The sequence below is a fragment of the Mytilus californianus genome, unplaced genomic scaffold, assembly GCF_021869535.1.
Source record: "Mytilus californianus isolate M0D057914Y unplaced genomic scaffold, xbMytCali1.0.p SCAF_2, whole genome shotgun sequence".
NCBI lineage: Eukaryota > Metazoa > Mollusca > Bivalvia > Mytilida > Mytilidae > Mytilus > Mytilus californianus.
This window is the reverse complement of record NW_026262668.1, coordinates 98,379,082-98,387,903: the sequence shown is the minus strand read 5'-3', so window position 1 is coordinate 98,387,903 and position 8,822 is coordinate 98,379,082. Positions and strand designations below refer to the sequence as shown.

General features: G+C 31.3%; 1 long non-coding RNA gene across 1 annotated transcript; it reads right to left on the bottom strand.

The window, feature by feature from the left end:
- Positions 1 to 4,363: 4,363 nt before the first annotated feature.
- On the bottom strand, positions 4,364 to 8,809 carry LOC127730534 (uncharacterized). The gene is made up of 4 exons (XR_007995145.1): positions 8,651 to 8,809; positions 7,800 to 7,998; positions 7,190 to 7,308; positions 4,364 to 6,553 (listed from the first exon to the last, which is right to left on the bottom strand). It is a non-coding gene; the product is annotated as an uncharacterized LOC127730534 (long non-coding RNA).
- Between the last annotated feature and the right edge of the window lie 13 nt (positions 8,810 to 8,822).

The window sequence follows — 8,822 nt, the reverse complement described above, 5'->3', positions numbered from 1 at the left end:
CAAGTAGACAAAGCCTGTCGAAAATTTTCATGGTAATACACATCAATATTTATCAGAGTTGGGTGTTTGTAGATTGAATTGGTCTGTACTTGATGTACAGTTGATGTGTACTTCATGTAGACAAAGCATGTCCAAAGTTTTGATGGTAAAATACATTAATATTCATTATATTTGGGTGTGTCTATATTGAATTGTTCTGTACTTGATGTCAATATTTATCAGACTTGGGTGTATGTAAGTTGCATTGGTCTGTACTAGAGGTACATTTGATGTGTACCTCAAGTAGACAAAGCCTGTCGAAAGTTTTGATGGTAATACACATCAATATTCATAAGAGTTGGGTGTATTTAATTGCATTGGTCTGTACATGAGGTGCAGTTGATGTGTACCTCAAGTAGACAAAGCTTGCCGGAAGTTTTGATGGTAATACAAATCAATATTTATCAGAGTTGGGTGTTTGTAAGTTGCATTGGTGTGTACATGACTCTTGAACTCATATAATATAAAAACCATTGTCTGAACCACATTTCCGTTAGACCATCGGACTTTAGTGTGATATCTGATCGCACTTAAACACAAACAACCATCGCACTTTAGCGTGACCATCGAACTTAAGCGTGACCATTGCACTTTAGAGTCCAACATACATATAAGCTATTGCTTATAGCATCTTAGAAATAGACTTAATGTAGTTCAGGGGTATAGAAAAATAAAATGCTCCGCAGGGCGCAGCTTGATACGACCGCAGAGGTCGAACCCTGAACAGTTGGGGCAAGTATGGACACAACATTCAAGCTTGATACAGCTCTGATTGGATTGTGATTAAATATTTGACACAGCATAGGTTTCTGACACAGAATGAATGTGGTCTAAGAACTTAAAAATTTTAAATTGGACATTCACCTATTATGGTCCAATATCCAAAATCTAAATACATGGTTAGATTCAGCATATCAAAGAACCCCAAGAATTCAATTTTTGATGAAATCAAACAAAGTTTAATTTTGGACCCTTTTGACCTCAATGTGGACAAAGTTGATAACGGGGCCCAAAAATCTAAATACATGGTTAGATTCAGCATATCAAAGAACCCCATATATTCAATTTTTGTTGAAATCAAACAAAGTTTAATTTTGGACCCCGATTTGGACCAACTTGAAAACTGGGCCCATAATCAAAAATCTAAATACATGTTTAGATTCAGCATATCAAAGAACACTAAAAATTCAATTTTTGTTAAAATCAAACTAAGTTTAATTTTGGACCCTTTGGACCTTAATGTAGACCAATTTGAAAACGGAACCAAAAATTAAGAATCTAAATACACGGTTAGATTCGGCATATCAAAGAACCCCAATGATTCAATTTTTGATGAAATCAAACAAAGTTAAATTTTGGACCCTTTGGACCTCAATGTGGACCAATTTAAAAACGGGGCCCAAAATCCAAAAACTTAATACACGGTTATATTCAGCATATTAAAGAACCCCAAGAATTCAAGAATAAAACCCCATTGAAATTGATCAAGAAATAAGCAATTTATAATACTGTGCAATTGAATATTTCTTGCTATTGCGCAATACTGTACAATTGACAATTTCTTGCTATTGCGCAATATTGTCCTATTGGATATTTCTTGCTATTGCGCAATACTGTGCAATTGAAGATTTCTTGCTATTGTGCAATACTGTGCAATTGAAAATTTCTTGCTATTGCACAATACTTATTATATAAAAATTTACACATCCTGTTTGGTGTGTATCTCCTACCATATCATTATTATTTGCTTTTAAATATAAATCAGAAATAACCAACTTAAAATGGAAAATTTAAAAAAAAAAAAAAAAAGGAAAAAAAGAAAGAAAACCCCCCAACCCCCCAACCCCAAATTTTTTTTAACCCCCTTATGATTCATCACCCCCAAACTCAATCCCAGCCTTCCCTTTGTGTAATGGTACCTTGCAGTACAATTTCAGAGAGATCCATACACTTGAACACAAGTTATTGTCTTGAAACTAGAAAAATGCTTATTTTTGGCCCCTTTTTGGCCCCCAATTCCTAAACGTTTCAGGCAATTACCCCCGAACTCAATTCCAGCTTTCCCTTTGTGATATGAAACCTTGTAGTACAATTTCAGAAATATCCAAACACTTACACACAAGTTATTGTCATGAAACTAGAAAAATGCTTGTTTTTTGCCCCTTTTTTGGCCCCTAATTCCTAAAATTTTGAGGCAATTACCCCCAAAATCAATTACAGCCTTCCCTTTGTGATATGGAACCTTGTGGTACAATGTCAGAGAGATCCATACACTTACACACAAGTTATTGTCTGAAAGTTACAAAAATGCTTATTTTTGGCCCCTTTTTGGCCCCTAATTCCTTAACTGTTGGTACCATTGGAGATCCATTCACTTAAACTAAAGTTAGAGTGCGAAAACCAATGTGTCTTCGGACGACGCCGGACGACGCCAGACGACGACGACGACGACGACGACGACGACGCCAACGTCATACCAATATACGACCAAAAAAATTTTAATTTTTGCGGTCGTATAAAAATGACAGAATTTTCTTATACTTTGTGAACTTAAATTTTGTAGCATGGTAATTGAAAAAATCCAAAAAAAATTGGGGGTCACCAGCCATCTAAGAGATTTTTTGACCTCTGAAAATGAGTGCAAATAGGCTATATGGATATATAGGGAAAATGGACATAAAGCCTCTTTGATTGAATTTTCACAGCAAACAAAAAGACAGACGTTGCTCATTTTTTTCATACTGAAAAGTTTGATGTCTCTATTTTATGAAATTGGAATAAAATTTGGGGGTCACCGGCCATCCAAGAGATTTTGTTACCTCTACAAATGAGTGCAAAAAAGGCTAAATATAGGAAAAATGGACATAAAACCTCTTTGATTGAATTTTCACAGCAAACAAAATGACAGAAGTTGCTCATTTTTTCATACGGAAAAGCTTGATGTCTCTATTTTATGAAATTGGAATAAAATTTGGGGGTCACCGGCCATCCAAGAGATATTTTGACCTGTGAAAATGAGTGCAAAAAGGCTAGATATATGGAAAATGGACATAAAACCTCTTTGATTGAATTTTCACAGCAAACAAAAATGACAGAAGTTGCTCATTTTTTCATACTATAAAGCGTGATGTCTCTATTTTACGAAATTGGAAAATATTTGGTGGTCACCGGCCATCCAAGAGATTTTTTGGCCTCGGTAAATGAGTGCAAAAAGGCTAAATATAGGGAAAATGGACATAAAACCTCTTTCATTAATTTTCACAGCAAACAAAATGACATAAGTTGCTCATTTTTTAATACTGAAAAGCTTGAAGTCTCTTTTTTATAAAATTGGAATTAAATTTTGGGGTCACCGGCCATTCAAGAGATTTTTTGACCTCTGAAAATGGGTACAAATAGGCTAATTTCTGAATGGATATAGGGGAAATTGGAAAAAACCTCTCTTTTTGAATATTCACAGGAAAAAAATGACAGAAGTTGCTAATTTTTATGCCCCATCGTAGCTGAGGGGGCATTGAATTTTACCCTTGTCCGTATGTAAGTCTGTTCGTCCGTATGAACGTCCCAGATTTGATTTCCGTTCTCCAGCTTTTATTTGCCTCAACCAAATGTTATGAAACTTTATCAAAATGATTTTACCACACAACACACACCAAGTTTTAATTTTGTTGGTGTCACTTTAACCGTTCTAGAGTTATGCCCCTTTACAAATTGAAAAATTGCTGAATTTTTCCTTTCCTTTCTCTAACTTTAGTTTGCTTTTACCAAATGTTATGATTGATATCTTGCAGTTTCCTTCGCATTTTCTTATCAAACTTTGAAGTATTATTAAGTATCATTTGCAGATTAGATTTCGGTGTAAATAGGCTGTGTTTGCTTTATATATAAGACTCATTTCTAGAGGAGCACCAACATAAAATATTATGTAAAGGAAACATGGCATTTTCTGTTTATTTTCTTATTATGATATGAGTTCGAATGTCCCATTAGTATGGTTAATCTTTCTTTTATCACACATTAAAGATTCATATAAATGTGAGCAATTGTTCTTGTTTTCTTTTCATTTCTTTTTAATATTAAAAAAATACATTCCGAATAAATTTGACAAAAAATAGACTTACCATCACTACCACACATAATCAGCACAGTAAGTGCCCCCCTTTTTCCACTCCATTTGATTATCCAGTATTATGTGGTGATTATAATTATAATTGTTTTTCTTTTTGTGTGTTACCGAGTTGATTTAGGGAATTAACATGACTAAGCATATTTCTTGATAGAAGTGAAACAACAACATGTGATCTAATACATTTATTTTATTTTCAATGGATATCTGTTCTTACGTTTGTTTGTACATATATAATTAAATAAAGATGCCAAATAAATAACATGTTTTTCTCAGTTAGAAATACTGTTTGTAGTAGCTAGGTTAAATAATTTCACTGAATAAAATTTGCAAAAGCCTTGCTAATAATATAAATTTTTAAAAACATTAAGACATTTTGCTTTGGACTTCAACATGACAAATTCTAGATTTAACCCTAATTTGGTTTATTATACAATTATTTGCAAAATGTAGATCATAATGAATATGTGTAAAATTTCATTAACTATGTTCAGCACAAACATTGACCTAACCAATAAGTGAATACATGTATCATCATGTAAACATCAAATAGTCATGATTGAAGTCATCAAAATAGTGTTTGTTTGAATATATTTGCCGTAACTTGTATAAGTCTTTCTGATATCATTTTATCCCATATTCAATCTTTTAAAGATGGAGATCTCCTTCTTTCCCATCCACAGAGGTAGGAGTATAATTATGCCAGACATCTCATTCAAAATTTTACTTTTTGAATATACAGTATTTTGATACTTCTGTACAAACAGATGAAAGTATGTTATCTATAAATAGATTTTTTAAAGTTCCAACAGCAATAACATTTCTAAATAACATTGGATGTCTTTTTACTAATATAAACACCTGAGAGACTACAATTGTTCCTACTGCTTTTTTATAATTGTTAAGCTATTTTCCAAAAATTTCTATATACTTGTTCTAATTGCCTGTACAAGCAATAAAAAAAATCCACCAAAATATATATAAAAAAACACAGAAAAGACTAAGATTTATAGAACTGTTAACTCAACATATTTTGAAACTCTTATCTCAAGTTGAACTTTTTTTCAAGAAACTGTACAGTCAAAATTTATCATACTATGTTCATACAGTCTATCTTTATGATCAAAATTTGGGTTATAGCTGGATAGATTACTTCACTGGATTATGTATGCATTAAAAACTCAAATGCATCTCCTCCAGTAAGAAATGGTTTTCCAATCAACAATAAATTATTACACAAACTTAAAAAAATTGATATCTAAAAAAATTCAAGGTTCATATAAAGTTGTATAACTATCAAAACTATTTGGTTTATATCATGAAGATATGTCTACAATACATTTACAAATATTACAGCAGGGCTCACACTACCATTTACACTAATTTACAGTACACATTAATGTTTATCTCTGATCATGAATTTCAACAAAAGGTTAGTTAAGGTAAAGTTCTGCATAACAACGATCAATTTTCTAATTCTTATCATACAGGAGGAATAATATTTTACGTTAAAACTTCATGACCTCCCATGTAACTGTATCATATGCTCTTAAAGTATTACCACTGACTGACTACCTTAACAAACATATTTTTCCTTTACTTGTGACTAATTAGATACTCATATACTCTTTGTATAATTATTTTGTTTGATGTCACTCTAACTACCCCAGTTGAAGACTTTTCTGTCATTAAGGCTTTGAGTCCTGCCATGTCATTTCGTTGTACTGCTAATTGGAAATGTTGAAACCTTAGGTTATACCTTTTGGTCTTTAGTGCCATAGCTTTTGACAGACATTTTGATTGAACTAGCTCTTCAAAAGTTTTCAAGTTGGCCAATTGCATCTGGTATAACTGAGGGTAGCTAGGTGAAAAAGCAAGTTCACTAATAAATTGAGAAACATTACCTTTCTCAGTGACTAAATTAAAAAGTAATTTTGTGTCATACACAGCATTATGAGATTCATACTGTTGACTAATAGTTTATCAACGAGAAAAGACTGGCTATAAGATGACAAGCCAGGTGAAACGAGTTTAAACAAATTCAAAGAGTCTAAAAATGCAACAGTTCTTGCACATAGTTCACTGTACATATTCATAGATTTTAAGGTATGAAATAAAACATGGCAGTCAAATCGTTTTATATTATGTCCTACCAATACAGGTTTATCTGTGAAACTTGACAAATACAAATAAGTTAAAAATCAGTCATTCTTTCATGTTTATGCTTATAAACAACAGCATTACCATTGTAATACATTTTTTGTCCTACAATAGTGATTTTTGTTATTTCTGATGCTTCTCTTGAAATTTGTTGGTCTGGAAATATATATCGACTGAAGGAACTGTCTTTGGTGCATGCAGCTATCTGGGTTATATCAGAATATATACCTGAAGTTAAACATTTTGTTTATTATTGTGCATCTAAACTGTAAAAGGTATTTCGAAAAAGCAATTAATTGTCAAAAAATTATAAACAGGACTAAGTCTTCTATCCCCCTCATTTGAACTTTCGTTGATGGTCTTATTGGCAATTATACCACATCTCCTTATTTCATATCTCTCTTCATTGAAATAACTAAAAAAAAAAAAGTTTTGCTCCACTGGTCTGTAAATATTTTTCTAAAATTATCATCTTTGTATTTTATCTCACTTCCAAAATAAGGTAGATGCAAAGTGTAAATTGCTAAAAAAAATGAAAGAGTTATTGCCCCTTAAATGTATTGTTTCAGCAATTTTCAGTTTTTGGTTTTATTTCAACTAAAAGAAAAAAAGAACATTAGAATAATCATCAAAAGCATTCATGATCCTCTTAATATACTTTATTCATAAGGCAGCCAAAATGCATTGACTTTAAAATTTGGCTTTACACAGTATATACAGACATTGATAATGTGTTTCTGTAGATATTGTTATATCTTTGATGTCATGAAAAAATCCAGTTCTTTCAATTTTAACATTATCCACTGAAATATTTTTTTATAATTGAGGTAACTCATTTCTGAAGTATAATTATGTATAACTTACTTAAACCATTTGTCTTTAAATCAAAACAAACTATTGGTGCATCATCTATGTTGTAAAGGTTTCAGCTTCAGGAACTGCAGGTATTTCTTCTATGTCTATTGTTGCAAAATCTTCTAACCCTAATTAAAATAATATATACCAAGTCTTTGAAAGAAAATAATTTCAACTTTATAAAATATCAAAATCTACTAAAATTCATTAATATTTTGTGACTAAATTGTCCCAAAAATTACAATACTTCAGAAGTCTGGTAAATTTCATGATTACATCTTCATGTTAATTATATAACTTTAATGTCTGGCTGAAATCTCACGCATTTTCACAGTTGGTGATTAATTGCACAGTCACTTTATAATTTGAAAACTTTTTTGACCTGGGGACATAAAAATATATACATGAATATTACATATGCATGGACCTGATGGTGTTGCATTCTTCTATTTGGATATAATGATCAAATGTATCAAAGGTTATTTTATATATCCTAAGCCTTGTTTCTATTTTAAAGTATATATTGATGCTATGTTTCTATTATAATAATAATTATGTATATTGACCTCTTCAAAAGTAAAAAGCACATCATACTTTCTGTCAATATAAGAATTATTACCGATTGAACTGTGGTATGTTCTCCCTTCTTTGACTTCAGCCACTGTTGTTTTTTGTAGGCGTTTCTTTTTGAGAACTTTATGTTGTTTTTTTCCCTGTTTGCTTTTTAATCTGTTTTTGTTGCCCTCTCTCTTCTTGTTTAATTTATTACCCCTGCTTAGGGTCTCATTTCCAGGTGACAGGCCTATAGATGTGTTTAACTGAAAAATCAATTCATTTAAAATCATGCAAGTCTTTATCATCTTTATAATAATTCCTTAAAAAAATCATATTTTGTATGCTTTTGTAATGAAAGTTGAAGGCATTTTGTAGTATGAATATTACATTTTGAGCAGCAATAATCAATCATTGAATAGAATTCGGCAAAATTGAGATTAATCTTGACCTGATGTAGAATAATCAGAATATTTACCCAGGAATCTTTAACAGTTGATATCATAATGTATTGGTTTTTTTGCTCATTTTTAAAGGCTGTAAAAGTAAGGGCTTTTCCAGAATTAATTTATGGGAAGGAGGACAGCACTTTTATTAAAATTTGATGGGTGGTGGTTATCTAAGAAAGATTGCCTGAACATTTATATGAAATATCCAATTTAAAATGTATGCATGGTTGGGTCAAATAAAAAGTGCCTTCCTACCCCCCCTCATTTGCAATCATACCGTATTTTCTTATTTTTATATTTTTTTAGTTTATTTTTTTTAATAGAGAAGTATATATATATATATATATATATGAAGTGAGATTGCATTTATTACATGTTCATTGTGATTATTAAAGCCTTAATGTAAGTTGCTAATTTCTGTTCATTTGTCTTAATTGCAATTAAGTATAGGATGTTTATCAAATAATACCTCAGCAACATAATTATAACCCTCATTTTTTTGGAGTACGGCTGAGCTGACTCTGTAATTTAAAGATGCTGATGTGGAGAAATGTTTGGTTTTTAGAGCTTTGAGAGCAATTAAGTTATTAAAGCTTTCATTTGCCTGTGATGAGCCCAAGTTAGATAGCTTTTTTGAATAA